A 21,963-nucleotide genomic window follows, 5' to 3' on the forward strand; every position below is an offset into this window, starting at 1 on the left:
ACTAAGGAAATGTCAAGTAATAACCTCTGTTAAAGGGGAAGGATGAAAGAGTATTGATTTGACTCCAGAACAATGGAAACTTATGGCAGGGAAGGAAGATTAGTATCAGTTCCTGCTGAAGGTAGTGCTGCCTGATCAGACCCCGTCCAGCAGCAGTGTTCTCGCTATGGACACAGGGGCATGAGCGGCAACATGAGCACCACTCACAGGATTTGGCTGTTATTTTAGCAGGGGAGAAATATGGTTCTGGCTTTTATTATTGAAGTGACAAGAATGTGACCACAAAGCCAGAACAGAAAATGGGGGAAAACAGAAGAAAAAAAACTTGATGGCAAAACTTGGAGCTCATAAGAGACAACCCACTAATAATTCTTAAATACCTGCAACCAGAGAGATATTGTTGTCATTATGGACCTATTCTTACTCATAGCATGGCTAAAGAAACATTGGTTATACTTTATAGATATAAAGAAAAGAATAATATGTGACAAGATGTAGTCTCTAAATTCAGTGTGTATTTGTGCCCAGAAGATAAGGACAAAAATAAAAATAATATGAAATGAATAAAAAATTAAAGTAGAAAGATGAAAAGGCAATGTAAGATCCAGAATTACTAACAAGTGGATAAGCATCCAATACCTTAGTGCCTAGTCTGGAATCTGTCTCTTTCTTTTAAAGTTTAATTATTTATTTTCAGAGAGAGAGAACGAGCAGGGGAGGGGCAGAGAAAGGCAGAGACAGAATTCCAAGCAGTCTCCATACTGTCAGTGCAGAGCCCAATGTGGGACTTGATGCAGAGCTCAAGCTCACAAACTGTGAGGTCATGATTTGCACTGAGATCAAAACCTGAATGCTTAACTGACTGAGCCACCCATGTGACCCTGGAGTCTGTCTTTTAAGTCAACACTCTATCCACAAAATATGGCTCAGTAAATGTCCTGAGCTCTGAAATGAGGCCATAAGGGACAGCGATTCCCCCCACAGAGCCCACATTGTTTCCTTCCCTCCAGCATCTTCTATGTGCCAGTGTTCTTATGTATTGAGGATACCATTAAAATAAGACAACATCCCTGCTTTACTTTTCACCATAGCACTCAATGATAGTTGGTGTTTTATTTTAAATTTGTTATTTTAAATTTTCTGCAGTATATGCCCCTTACAAAAATAAACTCCTTGAGGGAAAGGACCTTTCTTGTTCACCACTGAATTTTTTTTCTCATATCTTTTTTTTTTTTTTACAAATAGTTTATTGTCAAATTAGTTTCCACATAACACCCAGTGCTCCTCCCCACAAGTGCCTTCCTCCATGCCCCTCTCCCCCCCTCCCCCCCCACATCCATCAGTCCTCAGTTTTTGTCAGCATTCAAGAGTGTCTCATGTTTTACCTCTCTCCCTTTCCCCACCATTTCCCCTCTTCTTCTCCCCCATGGTCCTCAGTTAAGCTCCTCCTAATCCTCCTATACGTGCAAACATATGATATTTGTCCTTCTCTGCCTGACTTATTTCGCTCAGCATAACACCCTCAAGGTCCATCCATGTTGCTACACATGGCCAGATTTCATTGTTTCTCATTGCCATGTAGTATTCCATGGTATANTCAGTGTCTTGTTCACCACTGAATTCTTGATGCCTTTTGTAAACACTACTTTCAACTATTATTTTAATAGATGAAGAAATCGCAGAGTAAGTGAACAATATATGTGGGCATAAAGTGAATAAACAGGAAACTTTGAGATTCTTTTCAACTACTATCATGGGGGATAGCTTATCAAGCATAAAACATAGAATTGCTGGTCATATAAGATATATATTTTCTCTTTTCTTTTTTTTTAAAATAGTTTATTGTCAAGTTGGTTTCCATATAACACCCAGTGCTCATCCCCACAAGTGCACTCCTCNTTTTTATTTTCATACCAAACAGAAAATGACTCTTCACACCAAAATGGAATCTCCCATCTTAAAATAATGTATTAGTCAGTATAGTCTAGGAAAAATGTAGTAAAAATGAACTTGACAATTTAGTCACTTAACACAATAAAGTATAACTTGTTTTCATATCTCTGTCCCTTGAGCGGTTCTCCTATAAGCTGTGACTTGGGGATCTAAACTGTTTTCATATGTGTCCCCATCATCTTGAACTCTTTTCAAAGCTTTAAAATGCAAATATATAGGGGCACCTTGCTGGTTCACTTAAGCCTCCAACTCTTGATTTCTGCACAGGTCATGATCTCACGATTTTTGAGTTTGAGCCCCACATTGGGCTCTGCCCTGACAGCACAGAGCCTGCTTGGGATTCTCTGTCTCCCTCTCTCTCTGTTTCTCTCTTTCTCTCTCTCTCAAAACAAATAAATATTTTAAAAAGTAATATAAAGTAGGGACAGACAGAGTAGGGAGGCTATGTGTGACATGTCATGGTCAGGACCTGAAGTGCTATTGCTTTCATCCATATTCTGTGTGATCTCATCCAGTTGTAAGAGGTCTATACATGGTAGTCATATTGTATGCCAAGGAGGAAAATCAAGTGGTTTGGTGAACATATGGCATTGTTTCATGTAACATTTCCAACACTGAGTTTAAAAACAAGAGGAGTGTTGGTATTTCTAGCCATAGCCAAGAGGTATAGAAAACACAGACAGGAAATAGCCCAAAGAAATCCTTTAATAAAAATCCAATAATCAGACATTAATTAACTCAGTCGCTAGGTTTTCATGAAGTTATTATTATTTCATGAAGTTATTTGTACACTATTGCCACTCTCTTATAGCTAATAGTCTACAAGGGAAGATAAATGAGCCATTATGATGAAGTAAGATGAGTGCCTTAATAGAGAAATATAGCATGTTGTGGGAAAATTATAATATTTAACTAATTGCTAATATTTTAATGTTTACCTCATATATAGCACCTTAAAGATATTATTGTATTTCTTTTTTACAATGCTAAGACATAGGCATTGTTATTGTTTTATGGATGGGTAAAGGCTTAGAGAACAAATGGCAATTGGCTCATGGTCACACAGTAATTGATTCACTTTGCATAACTGAATAAACAATGATTAGCCCTAGTAATGAAAGTTTTTAAAGCAAGAACTGGATGGTTTTGCCCAATTATGTCATGTGGAATAAAAATAATGTAGAACTCCCAAAAGAAAATCCACATGCGATGAGCATTGAGACTATTCCATGACAACGCAGATTCTCACCAGCTCCTTACTGAAGAGCCAGAGATGGCAGATAACCCATTATATACACCCCTTTAGTCTGCTGCACAGAGCACTAAAAATAAAGCTCACAGAGTTACCATTCCAGAGTGTGGGTCCTACCTTTTTAAACAAATATTTTTGGGTTTTTTTGCAGTCCCAATTTAAAAAATCATCTCAGTCACTGCAAAACTCTCTCTTCTTCCCTCTCTCCCTCCCTGTCTCTGTCTTCCTCCCCCTCTCTCCCTTCCTATCTCTCTCTCTCTTCCTATCTCTCTCTCTCTCTCTCTCTCTCACTCTCTCTCTCTCTCTAGTTTATCTTATCCCCTTCCTTCCCTCTCTTCATCTATAGAGAAGTGAAGCAAAGCAGAGCAAAGAAAAGCAGGTGCTCCCTCTGAAATCTGTCCCTTATGCTGGGATGTGCTATGCCCTGGAAATGTGGATACATATTCACATAAACACATAAAAAATATTTGTGAGCACTTACAGTCCCATTCCAAGTAAATAAGAAATTTTACACTTAGCTCAAGTAATTTGTTGTTTTAGTGATTGATGTAGGAATTAGTAAACAATGTAATTTATATTTATGATATTCTTAATATAAAAACCATTATCCTCCCATAATAAGAAAGCAAAACAAAAATATCTCGAGTTCTGCCTATCTTTAGTATGACCTGTTTCCTCACCCCTCCAAGTACTTTGCCAGAATTTAAATTCCTAGGCAATATAAGTTTCCCACTGAGGCAAAAAAAAAAAAAAAAAAAAAAAAAATAAAAAATNATAATTGCCCTGCAAATTAGAGAAGCCAGCTAGGAGAGGATACTCAACTTGGATATTTTCCATTGTGATAATGTGGAAATAACCAATTTAATGAGAATAGTATAATGAGGCAAGGTAACAATTTCATCCTTGAGTCAGTCTCATTTTTCTCTCCATGGGATGGATTAAAGAGGTGGATTGAGCAAGAAGCTCACCTGGCGAACCCACTGTTTTTGCAGATGTAAGTGGCATGCAGCTGGCTTTAACTGCTGCGATTTGCTTACCCACATGTGGTAGTACATGAAATAAAGAGGAGCTGAAAGTGGGGAGTGGGAAATGCAATTTTTAGCACAGCCTCACTGTCAGCAATGGGAATTGCTTTTCTAACACTGAGATTATCCTTGATGAAAACATTCTTCGACATGTTCAACATTGCCTTGGGATAAATTCTTCCAGAAACCATGGACCGCTTCCTCTTCATTTTTCAGTTTTATGGCATTTTATTGTCTGCTTTATGGAATGTTGTGAAGCTTTTGCACAGTCCTCTGCTGTTTTCTGTGCTGCATAACCGGGTGTTCACAAGTAAGAGACTGAGATCATTTAATTCAAATTAAATACTTCTTTGAGCATGTGTTAGGCATTGGGGATACAAGAACAATTAAATTTTTTTTTAAAAAAGAGTATAATGGTCAAAGCCTAGGTTTTAGTCAGGCAAAATGAGTCCTTAGCTTACACCTACCTCATGCCAGTTGTGGGATTGTGGGGAATTGATTTAAATTCTCTCAGGCTCTATGCAGAATGGGAATAGTAACCTTTATATGCACCATGGTATAAGAATAAGTAATGAATGCAGAGTGTCTGAAACAGAGTAGAGTCTGTAGTATGGAGCTATTATAATAGACATTGGTCATGAACTAAGAAAAGGATAAAATTAGTGGGGAATCTGGGAGTACAGGATTATATAGAAGGAGAGTGTGGCTTCATCGCTACTAAGTTGACCTGGTTGGTAAAGTGGGCCTCACTGTAGATATCAGCTATGAGGATGAAACTACTTTAGGAAGACCACACAGGTAGCTGAGAGGAGCTCATTCAGTAAGATTGGTGGGGAGAGACAAGAAGAAGATAGATTGTGCTCTATACTTAGGATTTGTGCATTTTTCTCTATGTTTATTTCTATGGAATTGAAATTGTACCTTAAAAATGCCCAGGATTTTTTAATGGACTAATTTATGGTTTTTATTGGAAGACACTAAAAAGAATTTAAAGTGTAGGTGTGTGTGTGTGTGTGTGTGTGTGTGTGTGCGTGTGTAGGTGTGTGTGTGTGTACACCTTTGTATGTACACCACAAACTTCTGGATCAAGTTCAAAATCCAGGCACATAGCACAAGCTTCGGGATTTGTTTTGTAAAATTAGTCTGTTTCTATTAGTCTATTGTGAAGCCTGACATCTTACCTAAGTTGAGTTAGCTAAGTTTTTTTTTTAATGTTTTATTTATTTCTAGGGGAGAGAGAGAGACAGCGTGAGCAGGGGAGGGTCAGAGAGAGAGGGAGTCACAGACTGAAACAGGCTCCAGGCTCTGAGCTGACAGTCAGCACAGAGCCCGATGCGGGGCTTGAACCCACGAACTGTGAGATCATGACCTAAGCGAAAGTCGGACGCTTAACAAACTAAGCCACACAGGCGCCCCGTGAGTTAGCTAAATTCTGATCACTGCTTTATAAGAGCTGATGGCAGAAGGTGGGGAGGGGCTGTTGAGAATAGATCACAGTCTGCTTTTCTGGAATCTAGACATTTCACAGCTTGTCCTGAAGGCAGTCAGAATACGCAATGACATGCTTTGACAAACAGACTAACAACAAACTGGAATCATATTTGGACACTCAGGTGAAATCAGCTAAACATAAAAATGATTTTCTCAAAATTGTTTAGTTTAATATTTACATATTGTATGTTAAACTGAATGTTTGGATCCAGATTAAAGTTTGGAACAAATGGAATAACTTGTATATAAATATGGTTATAAAACAATTTTAACATTTTGCATAATAAAGTAAAACACAACATAATACTATGAATAGTATAAAAAATTCAATTACATAAAATACAGCAATGAATGGTTGCATTACAAATGAAAAACCATAGTTTTTATTTGGTCTGAGCAAAAAATACAAACATACAGACTATGACAGTTATTCTGTACACAAACATCAGACTAAGAAAAGTCCCATATGATTTTGAGGTTGTCACTTTCAAGAGTGTGAATAATAATCAGTCCCAAATAAATATTTACTTTAAAAGGCTAAATAATATCATTACTAATCCAAACCAACGCTTCTAATTTTAGAAAGGTCTAAATTGGCTTGGACAGAGGACTAGAGCAGTTGTGTTACATCTTTGCTGAAGTTATTTTCCTTTTGCAACTTATGTGGGCATCTTTTTTTTTATGTGGAATGTTATTAGCAAATACAAATAGAATGCTGTCTTATCTCAGAAACACTAACAAAAAACAAGAATAAAGAAATATGAAAGTCAAAAAAAGCCAGAGGAGCCAAGGCCATAAGTAGAGAAAAGTGGTGGGGCCCCGGTGACAATAGGTATGTAGATCCTGCAATGATTTATTTTTTATGATTTTTTTATTTGACATAAGGCATTAAAAAACTGAATTAAGAATAAAAGTGAGCACACTAGCTACATCATAAACATAAAGTCCATTTCAGCTTTGCTTTACAATACTTTATAACCCCCTATACAGCAATGTTTCTGACCCATTGTCATGATGACTCATGGAGGAAGATGTTCATATGTCTGACATTCCTGGCATACACAGATTTTTTTCATAGAATTATAAAAGCTTTCATGAGGAAGTACAGTAAACAGCCCCATAGAAATATTTTCTTTTTGATGAAGCACTCATAAAAAATATTTACTGTGAGCATGTGAACAATAAAATCAGTCCCAAATAAGTACTTAAGAGGATAAATAATATCATGTCTAATCTAAATTAAAGTTATTAATTTCAGAAAGGTCTTTCCCACCCCCAGACTTCTATTCCACAGGTATTCTTAAGATGAACAATTTTATATTATTTCAGGATAAGCACATAATTTATTTTGTTAAAATTATAATGGATAGAATTTCTGACTTTTTAAATGTTTATTTTGAGAGAGAAAGAAAGAGAGCAAGCAGGAGAGAGGCAAAGAGAGAGGGAGAGAGAGAATCCCAAGCAGCCTCCATGCCGTCAGGCTGTCAGCGCAGAGCCCATTGCAGGACTTGCTCCCATGAACTGCGAGATCATGACCTGAGCTGAAACCAAGAGCCAGACACTTAACTGAGCCATCCAGGTCCCCCTAGAATTTCTGACTTTTAACACATATTATTTAATACTTATTTTTTCCATGGTGTTATCTCATTCTAGTTGCCTTTGATTTCGTAACAGGTACATGCTTTTGTGAATTTAGTTAAGAAAATATCCTGCACATCTCCCTCACCATAGACATCAAAGAAGTGGGTGCCAATTGTTTGAGCTGTGTTGCATAGATAGTAAGATTGTAGCTTACAGGCTGTCTCCCATTCAAGAAAGGATAACAATACAAACAATTATGAAGTTATTAGAGATAATCCTCAATGTACCCCCAATGGTTCTTTTTAAATCTTTCACATATACTTGAACTTAACAAAAATCATTGAAAACAGCAGGAAACATATACCTGGTATAAAACTTTATAAGAATAACACTCTTAACATTGCTGCTCTGGTACATCCAAAACTATAACTATTCCATATTCCAAAGAGAATCAGTACTTTCATTAGTTCAGTTCTGCCTACAGAAGTTTTATACTACAGGGAGCAGGGCACTAATTTGAAGTAAATGTTCATGGTTCACAGTCAGGCTCTGCAGCTAAGTGACCATGAGTGGTCATTTGGCTTCTTAAGAATATTAAAAGAGATACTGTATTAGGTGCTTATCCCAGTGCTTGGAGCTTAATAAGTAATCTAAAAAATAGTAGCTGAACTTATTATTTTGTTGATGAAAGTGAATTATCATGTAGCAGAAAATAGTAAAGGACTGTTTGCCAGAAGAATGGCAAGTTATAGCAATAGTGACATTTAAAATAGTTGCTTTTATGGTTTTACTTTCCTGGACTCTGATAGAAGAGTAAGAGCCGGGTAAGACACTGGAAATAGTGAATTAACAATTATGTCTCAGGTTTGGACTCATTTCAGTTTATTCCCATTATGAAGCTCTGAAGTATGAACAAGTCTAATAGTCTTTATCTTAGTTTGGGGCAGGGGAGGCAGCCTTTGCCACTCCCTCAAGCACTCAGTCACTGGCCACAATAAAATGATCTAAAGGAACTGGGACTGAAGTGGGGTGCATTCCTGCCTGGTAGAGGCAATTCTTTAGAGAAAGAGGCAATATTTGCGGTAGCTGGGGTGGTGCATCAGCCAGTCAAAGGAATATGGGCAGAGCACCAACAATATGACCTCCATGACTATCATGCTTCCTCAGTGGAGAATACTCAATAGCAAAGAAGCCTTCTGCCAGAGTGCATGGCCTAATTGTATGCCTACTGTCCAAATTTTCTTTTCTTTTCTCTCTCTTTCTCTCCCCCCATCCCCAATCTGGATCGGTCTTTAATTTCTGTCATCATATTCTCTGACCCATAATATCCTCCATTTCCAAACACTCCATGTCAGATTGTTCATTTACTTGTTATCTGCCTTGACTTATGTACTGCATAGAGTTTCAGCATCTTTGTCCACAGCTCAAGTGTTAGGCCTTTTAAAGTGTGAGACACTGCAGACAGTACTGGGCAAGGCAACATAACTGGGGTTTTAAGCCCATCTGTACCACTTACTAGTTCAGTGAACTGAGCTCTGTGTCTTAGTTTCTTCATCTGTGAAATAGAAATAATAATGTAAGCTTACCTCTTAGAATTCTTTGATAATTCAATAAGCCAATATGTTTACAGCACTTATAAAAGCATCTATACAGGATAGGCACTAGTTAAATATTAAGTATTCACAGTCACGAAGTACAAAGTCACATCTGTACAAGGTACAGAGGCTTTTTCAACTTCAGATTCTATCAATTATGTTTTTAATTCTCTGGTTATTACCAAATTGCCAAATTGTTACTGCCCACATTTGTGCTGTTTGGAATATAAGGTTCAATTCTTCCTAAATGTCAGGAAGCTTTACTAATGTCTTCTGCCTATTGACAATTTCCAGAAAAGCCTTAAGGGTGCTCTCTGTGGCTATACTAAAGAGGTTTGGTTTCTAGTGAGGCAATGGATGACTTTTAGATCAAGGATTGCCTAGAGGACCTTTCCCCATTGAAGCTCTTCCTTTCTACAGAATTTAGCTTTCATCTCATCTCATTCTACTGTCTCTCAGGCTCCAGAGACTGAGACTAAAATTACCTCATGGAGATAAAATTTTAGTCTTTAAAAATAATATGTATCTCTACCTTGCCTACTGTAGTATTAGTTTAATCCTGAAAATTACCCTGAGATATATTACCTTCATTGACTTAGAAACTAAAGCTTGGAGGCATTCAATTCACACAAAAGGTCACAAAGCAGATTTTAGTGTTTAACTGTTTCTTATTTACTGCTTGTGCATTACCTGAGCTGCTACCACATGCAATAATCCCCCAAGGAGAGATCCCAGGAAACACACACTTTAACAAAGAAAAGATTACCCAAGCCAGGCTCTGAAGCATCTGTTGTCTCATTCCTTACCAAAGTTTATATTCAGAGGAAAATAGATATTAATCTTTTCTGTTATCAAAACAATTAATGACTTTTGAATGACGTTTTTAGTGAGTAAAGATAGGATAAATGTCACTTTGTGATTAAAGTGTATTGTCATTTCCATGATCACCAGATTCCTGATTCCTCCTCCGTTTACATCTTGAAATTTTGGAAGTTTTCACAGATGGAACACACTAGGGAAAGCACTCGGCTGTAGTTGTTGCTCAGAGCATTGCACCACTTCATAATGGTGACTCTGAGCAGTTGTCAGACCTCACCATGCTGCTCTTTCTTCTGTCAAATTAAGTCTAATTATATTGACTCTTTATAGGATTGTAGAGAACAATAAGATATGTGTAAAAGTGCATACGTAAATGTCAGTCACTATTATTATAGATGGTCCTGAGAAGATAGAGGGAATCTTGGTTTATGAATAAGTATTAGCTAAGGACTTGCAATATCTTTGGATAATTGGAGGACTCATGATTTTAATCAGAAAACTATTAGATGAATACATATATGGGCCATTCTATATGATGATTGGCCTAGATTCTTTAAAAATTCACTGTCATTAGACTAAAAATGTCAGGAACTTTGCAATAAAGAATACTAAAGAGGTAAGGCACCTAAATTCTATGTGTGATTCTCTCAGTTGGATCCCAAATTTGAAAGGGGAAAAATAAAGATACAACAGTGATTCTTAAACTTGAATGTGTTTAGAGCCACTGGGATCTTGTTAAATGAGTAGACTCTGAGGTTCTGCATTTCTAACAAGCTCCCAGGTAATAAAGTGTCTGTCCAATCTGCAGACTGCACTTTACGTAGTAAGGGCTAAATAGACATTATTGGAACAATGGGGAAATTTAAATATGCCATATATTAGACAGTATGTCCATGATAAAGTGAAATAAAAGTTTTATGTGGGAGAATGTGATTATTTTTAGAAGATTCCTGTTGAATTATTCAGTGTAAAGATATTATGATATGTGAAACCTACTTTCAAAAGGTTTGAGGGGAAAAAAGTGTATGTGTCCAAGTGGGGAATGGGGAGAGGAACAAATGGGGCAAAATATTAACAATTTGTCATTTTAGTGGAAGATCTATACTTTGAGATTTCTCAAAACTAATATATTTGGGGAAATAATATGGCTCCTTTCTATGGTAATTTCCACCAAGATTTCAAGATCTCATCCTGTCTCATAGTAAAACCTGAAACTTCTTTACCTCCAGTGTTCTCTCCCTTTTTAATTAGGAACCTACCCACAGAAGTTTTTTCTCAGAGTAGGAATTTATCTTCTGGGTGAATTGGTTCATAGTTACTTCTATTTGTAAAGAAACACAAGTCAAGAAAGCTATAGAAAGCAGTGGTGTTGAAGGTAACTCACGTGGAGAGATATTGCCTGCTGAATAGCATCAGTGCTTGTCAGGGAGCTTGCCACATATTAAAGGTAATGCACATCTGAAGACCCAGAAATCTTGGTATTTATTTCTTGTCGAACTCCTTTATCAATATCCTGGTAATATTCAGCGACTCTCAGTCTCTCTTCCTCCATCTCTACTCCCTTCAGGCTTTGTATATCCTTGTTCTTTCTCCAACTTGGTTGTAAATTCTGGCTCCACTGTTTCAGATAACTTTCTAGACATACTCTCCTGGAACTTTCAAATGTGCACTACATTACCATTAACTATAGGCACCATGATGCACACCACATCATGATCTATTCATTTCATAAGTGGAAGTCTGTACCTCCAAATCCCCTTTATCCATCTTGCCCACTCCCCACCCCTCTCTGTCATGGTAACCACCACTCTGTTCTTGGTAACCATGGGTTTTGTTTTGCTTTGTTTTGTCTTTTAGATTCCACATATAAGTGAGATCAGAAGATACTTGTCTTTCTCTGCTTGACTTTTTTTTTTTTTTTTTTTTTTTTTTTTTTTTTTTTTGTTTTTTTTTTTTTTTTTTTTTTTTTTGCTTTTGCTAAGCTTAGGAACCGAAAGGGCCATCCATGTTGTGGTAAATGGCAGGGTTTTCTTCTTTTTTATGGTTGAGTGTCTTTCTTTGCTACAAGGTAGTGACCACTTCCAGGTATGGAACCTTCTAACATCCATTGTATATTATTTAAATAATAAAATCAAAATGACCTTTGTTGGAATCTCCTCCATGACTCTTCCATGTTATTGATAATGACCTGTTTGATCCCATGAGAATCATGGCTTTTGCTTAATTTAGAACGAAGAGAGACATTATTTTCTACTGACTATTAGATACAATACAATGTGGAAACTGCTGCCACTTTTCTGCTACCACCTCACTGGGAATGGAGCCAAAATAAGGAAGCAGAGACAAGAAGTAGATAGAGAAGAAAGTCCTATTGACTTAATGTCAATCCCTGAAACAAGATGTTTGTGATGCCGGCTCGAAATACCCCTGGACTTTATAGTTATGTGAAACAGTAAATTTCCTTTTTCTGCCTAAACCATTTGAGGTCAGCACAACCAAAAGATAGCTTGTTGATACTGATAGATACCTAAAATTATTAGCGTCAGACTTTGAGGGTATTTTATTTTACAGTTAAAATTATAGATATTGACAAATTGCCCTTCCATAGACTCTACCAACCAAGACACAACAAACCCTTCTCCACAATTTTATCTTTTGATAAAATGTAGTAAAAATATATATATATCTTTTTAATTTGAATGATCTGATAACTAGAAAATTGATCATTTTTCATAGATGTTTGAGCATTTATAATTTTCTCCTATGGCTTTATTATACATACATTTTTCCTTTTTTTTTAAATTAGGTCATTTATATGATTTTCAGATGTTCTTCATATATCCTATAGATCAATCCTTTATTATATAAGGTGAATATATTTCTTCTAAACTATCCCTTTCCTTGAAACATTATTTATGGTATTCTCATATAGATGTTTTAAAATTTTATTAGTGACATCTGCTAATCATTTTCTCTATAGTTGATACATTTTTCTCTTGTTTAGAGGTTCTTCCCAAAAGCATATTAAGTGACTTAAGTTTTTTAAATTTTACATTATCCTTTATTTTTAAATTTTAATTTACTATTTGCTTTTTGAAACATTAAAATATTTTTAAAGTTTTATTTGCTATTTTCTTGATATTGTTGACACACAATGTTACATTAGTTTTAGGTGTACAACATAGTTATTTAACAACTCTATAGTTTATGCTATGTTCACCATAAGTGTAGCTACTGTCTTTTACCATAGGCCAGTACAATACCATTGACTATTCATTTGTTGTGAGATAATATATAGTAAATAACCAGTTGCTACATACATACATATTTGTTAAATAGTTCATTCTTTCCCAGTGATTTAAAATGTTATTTTCATCATTTGTTATATTCTTATACCTAAGTGTGTTGTTTGATTTTACTCTGCTTCACTAATCTATGTTATATTTTTACTTTTTGAACACCACACAAATTTTATTAATCATATCCCTTGTTTTATGACATATTGCCAACATTGGTATATAGATTACATGGTTTCATTTATTTGGTTGGTTTGGCAATTTAAACACCTGCAAATCCATCACTGAGAGCAAAATCCAGGACTTTGACAATGACCTACATCTAACTATTTGATTATCTTCTTCCAATATTTTTTTAAAAAGTTTTTATTTAAATTTCAGTTAGTTAACATACATTGTAATATTAGTTTCAGGTGTACAATATAGTGATTCAATAGTTCAATACAATACCCTGTGCTCATCACAACAAATGCACTCTTTAATCTCTATTACCTTTTTAACCCATCCCCCAGACACCTTCCTTCTGGTAACCATCAATTTGTTTTTCTACATTTAAGAGTCTTTTTCTTGATTTGCCTCTCTCTCTTTTCTTTCCCCCTTTTCTCATTTGTTTTGTTGCTTAAATTCCATATATGAGTGAAATCTCTAACTTACTTAACTTAACATTTTACTCTCCAATTCTAGCCATCTCATTGAAAATGTCAAGATTTCATGGCTGAGTAATATTCATGTATATATAAATGGAATAATATNATAAAATTCCAATGTATATAATTTTACTTATATGTTTATATATATAATTTATATATATATCTTCTTTGTCCATTCATCAGTGTCAATGGACACTTGGGTTATCTCCATAATTTGACCATTGTAGATAATGCTGCTATAAACATTAGGGTGCATATATCCCTTTGAATTAGTATTTTTGAATTGTTGGGGTAAATACCTAGCGGTTCAATTGCTGGATCATAGGATAGTGCTGTTTTTAACTTTTTGAGGAAGGTCCATACTGTTTTCCACAGTGGCTACACCAGTTTACATTTCCACGAACAGAGTAGGTAGGTTCCCCCTTCTTAATAACCACACCAACACCTGTTGCTTTTTTTCTGTTTCTGATTTAAGCCATTCTGTCAGGTATGAGGTGATATCTAATTGTAATTTTGATTTGCATTTCCCTGGCGATCAGTGATGATGAGCATCATTACATTTTAATGTGTCAGTTGGCCATCTATAGGTCATTTTTGGAAAAATGTCTATTCTTGTATTCTGCCCATTTTTAATTGGTTTATTCATTTCGGGGATGTTGAGTTTTACAAGTTCTTTATATATTTGGATACTAACTCTTTATCAGATATGTTCTTTGCAAATATCTTCTCCCATTCCGTAGCTTGACTTTTAGGTTTATTGATTGTTTGTTTGTTTTTTTCCACTGTGCAGAAGCTTTTATTTTGATGAAGTCCCAATAGTTTATTTTTGTTTTTCTTTCCCTTGCCTCAGGAAATATATCTATAAAGAAGTTGCTACTGCTGATGACAAAGACATTATTGCCTGTGTTCTCCTTTAGGATTTTTATGGTTTCAGGTCTCACATTTAGGTCTTTAATCCACTTTGACTTTATTTTTGTGAATGGCATAAGAAAGTAATCCAGTTTTATTCTTTTGCATGTTGCTCTCCAGTTTTACTAATACCATTTGTTGAAAAGACTGTCTTTTTCCCCCTTGGATATTCTTTCTTGCTTTGTTGTAGAATAATTGACCATATAATTGTGGTTATATTTCTGGGTTTTCTATTCTGTTCTATTGATCTATATCTATTTTTGTACCAATACCATACTGTTTTGATTATTACATCTTTTTAATATAATTTGAAGTTTGGAATTGTGATGCCTCTAGCTATGCTTTTCTTTTTCAAGATTGCTTTAGCTATTCACAGTCTTTTGTAATTCCATACAAATCTTAGGATTATTTGTCCTAGTTCTGTGAAAAATACTGTTGGTATTTTCTTAGAGAGGGTGAGAGAGAGTCTTAAGCAGGATCCACACTCAGTATGCAGCCTAACATAGGACTTGATCCCATAACCCTGGGATCATGACTTGAGCCTAAATCAAGAGTCAGATGCTCAACTGACTGAGCCACCCAAGTGCACCACCTATTGGTATTTTGATAGAGATTGCATTAAATGTGTAGATTGCTGTAGGTAGTAACATCATTTTAACAATATTTGTTCTTCAGATCTATGAACATGGATCATTTCTTTGTGTCATCTTCAATTTCTTTCATACACATTTTATAGTTTTCACAGTACAAGTTTTTCATCTCTTTGGTTAAGTTTATTCTTAAGTATTTTAGTCTTTTTTGTGCAATTGTAAATGAGATTGTTTCCTTAATTTCTCTTTCTGCTGCTTCATTATTGGTGTATAGAAATGCAACAGATTTCTGTACATTGATTTTGCATCCTAAGACTTGACTGAATTTGTTAATCAGTTTAATCAGTTTTTTTGTGGTATCTTTAAGTTTTCTATATATAATAATATGTTATATGCAAATAGTGTAAGTTTGACTTCTTCCTTGCTGACTTGAATACCTATTATTTCTTTCTCTTGTCTGATTGCTGTGGCTAGGACTTCCAGTACTGTGTTGAATAACAATGGTGAGAGAGGACATCCCTGTCTTGTTTCTGATCATAGAGGAAAAGCTTTCAGCTTTTTCCCCTTGAGGATGATATTAGCTGTGGGTTTGTTATATATATGGCCTTTATTATGTTGAGGTGTGTTCCCTCTAAATCCACTTTGTTGAAGATTTTTATCATGAATGGATGCTTTTTCTATATCTATTGAATGGTTATGTGGTTCTCATCCTATTCTTTTATTAATATGATATATCTAATTGATTGAGTTACAAATATTGAACCACTCTTGCAACGCAGGCATAAATCCCACATGATTGTGGTAAATGATTCTTTTACTGTATTGTTGGATTCAGTTCACTAGTATTTTATTGTGAATATTTGCATCTGTGTTCATCAGGGATATTGGCCTATAGTTCTCTTGTTTAGTGATGCCTTTGTCTGGTTTTGATATCAAGGTAATGCTGGCTTCATAGAGTGAATTTGGAAGTTTTCCTTCCTTTTCTATTTTTATTTTTTGGAATAGTTTGAGAAGAATAGGTATTAACTCTTCTTTAAATGTTTGGTAGAATTCACCTGTGAAGCCATTTGGTCGTTGGCTTTTGTTTCTTGGGAGTTTTTTGGTTACTAATTCAATTTTATTGCTGATAATTTTTCAAATATTATATTTCTTCCTGATTCAGTTTTGGGAGGTTATATGTTTCTAGGAATTTACCCATTTCTGCTTGGTTGTCCAATTTGTTGGCATATAATTTTTCATAATATTACCTTTGTATTCCTTTGTATTTCTGTGCTTTTGTTGGCATATCTTCTCTTTAATTTCTGATTTTGTGTCATTCCCTTTCTTTCTCTCCTTTATTTTTTATTTTTATTTTTTATTTTTCATGAGTCATGCTAAAGGTTTATCAATTTTGTTGGTCATTACAAAGACCCAGCTCATGGTTTATATGATCTGTTATATTATTATTTTACTTTCTATTTCATTTATTTCTTCTCTAATCTTTATTATTTCCTTCCTCCTACCGGTTTGGGTTTTGTTTGTTCTTCTTGTTTGCTCCTTTAGGTGTAAGGTTAGGTTGCTTATTTGACATTTTTTCTTGCTTCTTGAGGTAGCCTATAATGCTATAAACTTCCCTCTTAGAACTGCTTTTGCTGCATCCAAAAGATTTGGGGCCATTCATTATATTTTCACTTTCATTTGTTTCCATTATTTTTAAATTTCTTCTGTGATTTCCTGGTTTAATAGCATGTAATATAGCCTCCATGTATTTCTGGTCTTTCCATTTTTTTTTCTTGTGGGTTGACTTCTAGTTTCATAGCATTGTGGTCAGAAAAGGTGCATGATATGGCTTCAATCTCTTTGTATTTGTTGAGGTCTGTTTTGTGACCTAATATGTGATCTAATCTAAAGAATGTCCCATGTGCACTTGAAAATAATATGTTTTCTGCTGTTTGGGGATGGCATGTTCTGAATATATCTGTTAAGTGCATTTGGTACATTTTGTCATTCAAAGGCATTGTTTCCTTGTTGATTTTTCTGTTACTTTATCATCTATTGTAAATGGGGTGTTAAATTTCTCTAATAAGTTATATTATTATCAATTAGTGTTTTTATGTTTGTTGTTATTTAATGTAATTTATAAATATACCTTATATATTTATGTATATATAAATATATACACATATTTTATCTTCTTGGGTTGTTTTCTTTATGATTGTAAAGTGTCCCTCTTTGTCTATTTTTATAATCTTTTATTTTAATTTTTTTACATTTATTTATTTTTGAGAGACAGAGTAAGACAGAGCGTGAGCAGGGGAGGGGCAGAGAGAAAAGGCGACACAGAATCTGAAACAGGCTCCAGGCTCTGAGCAAGCATTCAGCACAGAGACTGATGCAGGGCTCAAACTCACCAACTGTGACATCATGACCTGAGCCCACGTTGGAGGCTCAACCGACTGAGCCACTCAGGTGCCCCTATTTTTACAATCATTAAAATCTAGTTTTTCTAATATAAGTATTGCTACTCCCATTTTCTTTTGACATCTATTTTCATGATGTTTGTTTTTCTATCCTCTCACTTTCAATCTGCAAGTGTCTTTAGGCATAAAATGAGTCTCTTGTAGGTAGCATATAGATGGGTTTTGCTTCCTTTTTTTAAAAAATCTATTCTGACACCCTATGTCTTTTGATTGGAGCGTTTAATCCACTTTCATTCAGAGTAATTATTGATAGATATATATTTAATGTCATTTTTTACTTGTTTTGTCATTGTGGAGATTTTCTCTGTTCTTTTCTTTGTCACTTTTGTTCTCTCTTTCCACCCAAAGGGACCCCTTTATTATTTCTTGGAGGGCTGCTTTAGTGGTCATGAACTCCTTTAGTTTTTGTGTGGGAAACTTTTTTTTATCTCTCCTATTTTGAATGGTAGCCTTGCTGGATAGAGTGTTGCCAGCTGCAGATTTTCCCATTCATCATGTTGAATATATCATGCCACTCCCTTCTGGTTTGCCAAGTTTCTGTTGGGAAACCTCCAGCTAGCCTTATGGGTTTTAAGTCTTCTTTTGTCTTGATTATTTTTATGGGTTTTTTTTCCTTTATCATTATAGTTTACAAATTTAACTACAATATGTTTTTCTGTTGGCTTGCTTTTTTTGTTGTTTGTTTGTTTTAATTTTTTTAATGTTTTATTTATTTCTGAGAGAGAGAGAGAGAGAGTAGGGGAGGGTCAGAGAGAGGAAGATGCAGAATCTGAACCAGGGTTCAGGCTCTGAGCTGGCAGTCAGCACAGAGCCTGAAGTGGGGCTTGAGACCACAAACTGTGAGATCCTGACCTGAGCCAAAGTCGGACACTTAACCAACTGAGCCACCCAGACACCCCTGGCCTGCTTTTATTGATTTTGATGGGAGTTCTCTGTGTCTCATGGATCTGGATGTCTGTTTCCTTCTCCAGATGAGGGAGAATTTTATTTCTTCAAATAAATTTCTTCAAATAAATTTTCCATAATTTCATCAAATTAATTTTCTGGTACCTTTTTTCTGTCTTCTTGGACTCCTATAGTATGAATATTTTTATGTTTGATGGTGTCAATGAGTTCCCTAAGTCTCTCTCATGTTCCATAATTCTTTCTCTCTTTTGTTCATTATTTTCCATTATTTTTGTCTCCTTTTTTTAAAATATTTTTTTAATGCTTTATTTATTTCTGAGAGAGAGAGAGAGACAGCATGAGCAGGGGAGGGTCAGAGAGAGAGGAAGACACAGAATCTGAAACAGGCTCCAGGCTCTGAGTTGGCAGTCAGCACAGAGCCCGACACGGGGCTCGAACCCACAAACTGTGAGATCATGACCTGAGCTGAAGTTGGACACAACCGACTGAGCCACGAGGCACCCCTATTTTTGTCTCCTAAGTCACTAATTTGTTCCTCTGTTTCTTCCATCCTACTGTCCATTGCATCAAGCCTATTTCCAAACTCGTTTATCACATTTTCATCCCTAATTGATTCTTTAATTCTTTTATCTCTGTTTTATGGTTCTAGTTGATGTCTTATTTTCTCAAGTCCAGTGAATATTCTTTTTTTATTATTAAATATTTTTAATGTTTATTTATTTTTGAGAGAGAGGGAGACAGAGCGAGAATGGAGGAGTGGGAAGAAGAGAGAGAGGGAGAGACAGAATCCAAAGCAGGCTCCAGGCTCTGAGATGTCAGCATAGAGCCTGATGCAGGGCTTGAACTTACAGATCACAAGATCATGACTTGAGCTGAAGTCAGACACTAACTGACTGAGGCACACAGGTGTCCCAGTCCAGTGAGTATTCTTACGTTTGTTGCTTTAAATTCTCCATCAGGCATGTTAGTTATATCTGTTTTGCTTAGACCCTAGGTTGTGACCTTATCTTGTTCTTTAATCTGAGATAAAATCCTCCATCTCAGCATTCTATCTACATCTCTGCCTTCTTCTCTGTTAGAAAAGCCAGTTACATATCCTGCTTCTGAAAGTAATGGCTTTATGAAGAAGAGGTCATGTAGTGCCCAGGTCCTGCTGCTTTAGGGATTGTCTCTGGTGTGTGCTACATGTACTCTGCTATTGTGTTTTGGCTGCTCTATCCTTCAGGCAATTGTCTGCAGAGTCTCTCCTTTCCTGCTGTGGACAGTGTTGGGTCCTTGGCCTGCATGTGACCAGTTTTAACCAGGTGGGCACTGGTCTGCTGTCACCTCTACCAGAACTGAGGCCCTGTAGAACTCTGGTCAGGAGACATGGTGTGAGAATGGGTTTGTGATTGTCTTCTGGTGTAGAGGCCTGGCACAGTGGTACTGAGGCAAGATTGCCTGAGAAGGGAAGTCCCACCAGAGTGCAGGATGGTAAGGCCTGGTGTAAGCAAGTTAGGCAGCCAGTATTGGTTCTGTACTGCTTCCCACAGGTGGCTCTTCTTTAGGTTGAGAGGTAGGGGAGGGAAATGGCACTGGCCAGCTCTTTTCTTCCCAGAGAGGCATCTCCATGAACACTGCTTCTTAGGGGCACATTCCCAGAAGGGAAAAAAATCCTGCCCCCTGCCCCGTGTGCCCCAGGCAGTCTTCAGATCACTATTTCCATGTTCTCTTACCCTGGGTTGTGTTCCTGTCTTCTCTCCAGAAGCAGTGCAGTTCCCTCTGGGCTCTATCTTAGCCAAGCCTGGTGAACTTTAAAACTTCAGGCTTTAGGACCTGCCGGTTTAAAGAACTCACAAAATTCAACCTCTCTTGTGTTCTAAGCCAAACACTTTGGGGAAGCATTCTTTTTGTGCAATCTCCTGGGTGCTTCTCTCTCCTTTACCCTTCTCTGCGACCAGGATTCCCTTCACTCTACAGCACCTGTAATCTATTTCTACCTTAAACTGTGTCTCCATACTTCCTACCTTCTTTGATATGGCCTCTTCCATCCCTTTAGTTGTGAAGTTTGTTCTGTCAGTCTTCAGTTTGACTTCTTTTCTTTTTTTTTTTTTAATATTTTTATTTATTTCTGGGAGAGAGAGAGAGAGACAGCGTGAGCAGGGGAGGGTCAGAGAGAGAGGGAGACACAGACTCTGAAATAAGCTCCAGGCTCTGAGCTGGCAGTCAGCACAGAGCCCGACGCGGGGCTCAAACCCACGAACTGTGAGATCATGGCCCAAGCAAAAGTCGGACGCTTAACCGACTAAGTCACCCGGGCGCCCCAGTTTGACTTCTGGGATATTTGGATGATTTGATAGTTATCTTGGTGTGTTCCTTACAGGATGTGAGACTAGGGTCCTCCTACTCTGCTACCATCTTCCTCTCCTTCATTTCCCTCTACCTTGTTTCCTGCCAACCTATCATTCTTTTGCTTTCTTTGTAAATACTACATGTGCTTTATAAATTCTATATGTATTCTATAATTATTTTTTTATTTTAATGTGTTACCTTTTATACAATGGTACCAGAAATACCCTTAGGATTTGCAGGGCCTTGGAGAAATTTTTTGTGGGATCTCTGTCTAAAAATAATTTAAATCACTCCAAATACACATGTAGAAAACTACTGGCTGTCTAATCTTATGTGATCCCATGAATGAAATACCTTTCTGGCCTGTAGGAGCAATCCATTTTTCAGATTATCCTCCTGGAACCAGGGCCCTGCCATTGAGCCTTAGGAGGACACCATAGGCATGAGTCTGCAGCTCCAAAACATTTTGTCAACTCACCATAGAGGGTCAGAGAGTTCCCTAAAGAAGAAAAAAGTTAACCAAGGTCCACAGGTTTAGTCTGGTATAAGGATGCATTTGGGATGAGTCTGATCCTACTTATTGGAGGGGAACTTAGAAAATTTTGAGAAAGTCCCTCTAAAGCATTGAGTTCTTTGATGCTAGGTCCCAGGGCAAGCACCCCTTTTTTGCCTAGATCTAAGGGTAGTATTGACATGTGTAAAGTTTTCTTTTGGACATATAGCCAGGAATAAAGTAGGTTATATAGGGGCGCCTGGGTGCTCTGTCGGTTAAGCATCTGACTTCGGCTCAAGTCACGATCTCTCGGTTTGTGTGTTCAAGCCCGACGTCAGGCTCTGTGCTGACAGCTAACTCAGAGCCTGGAGCCTGCTTCAGATTCTGTGTCTCCCTCTCTCTCTCTGGCCCTCCCTTGTTCACGCTATCTCTTCTCTCTCAGAAATAAATAAAACATTTTTTAAAAATAAAAAAATAAAGTAGGTTATATAAATACTCAAAATTAGGAGATAATGCCACATATTTTTACAATGTAGCTGCACTACCTGTGTTCCTTACCAGCATGTGAACCTGTGAGTGAATGTTCTTTGTCTCCAAACCTTCTCTAACACCT

The sequence above is a fragment of the Crocuta crocuta genome, unplaced genomic scaffold (genome assembly GCF_008692635.1).
Source record: "Crocuta crocuta isolate KB4526 unplaced genomic scaffold, BGI_CrCroc_1.0 scaffold148, whole genome shotgun sequence".
NCBI classification, from domain to species: Eukaryota; Metazoa; Chordata; class Mammalia; order Carnivora; family Hyaenidae; genus Crocuta; species Crocuta crocuta.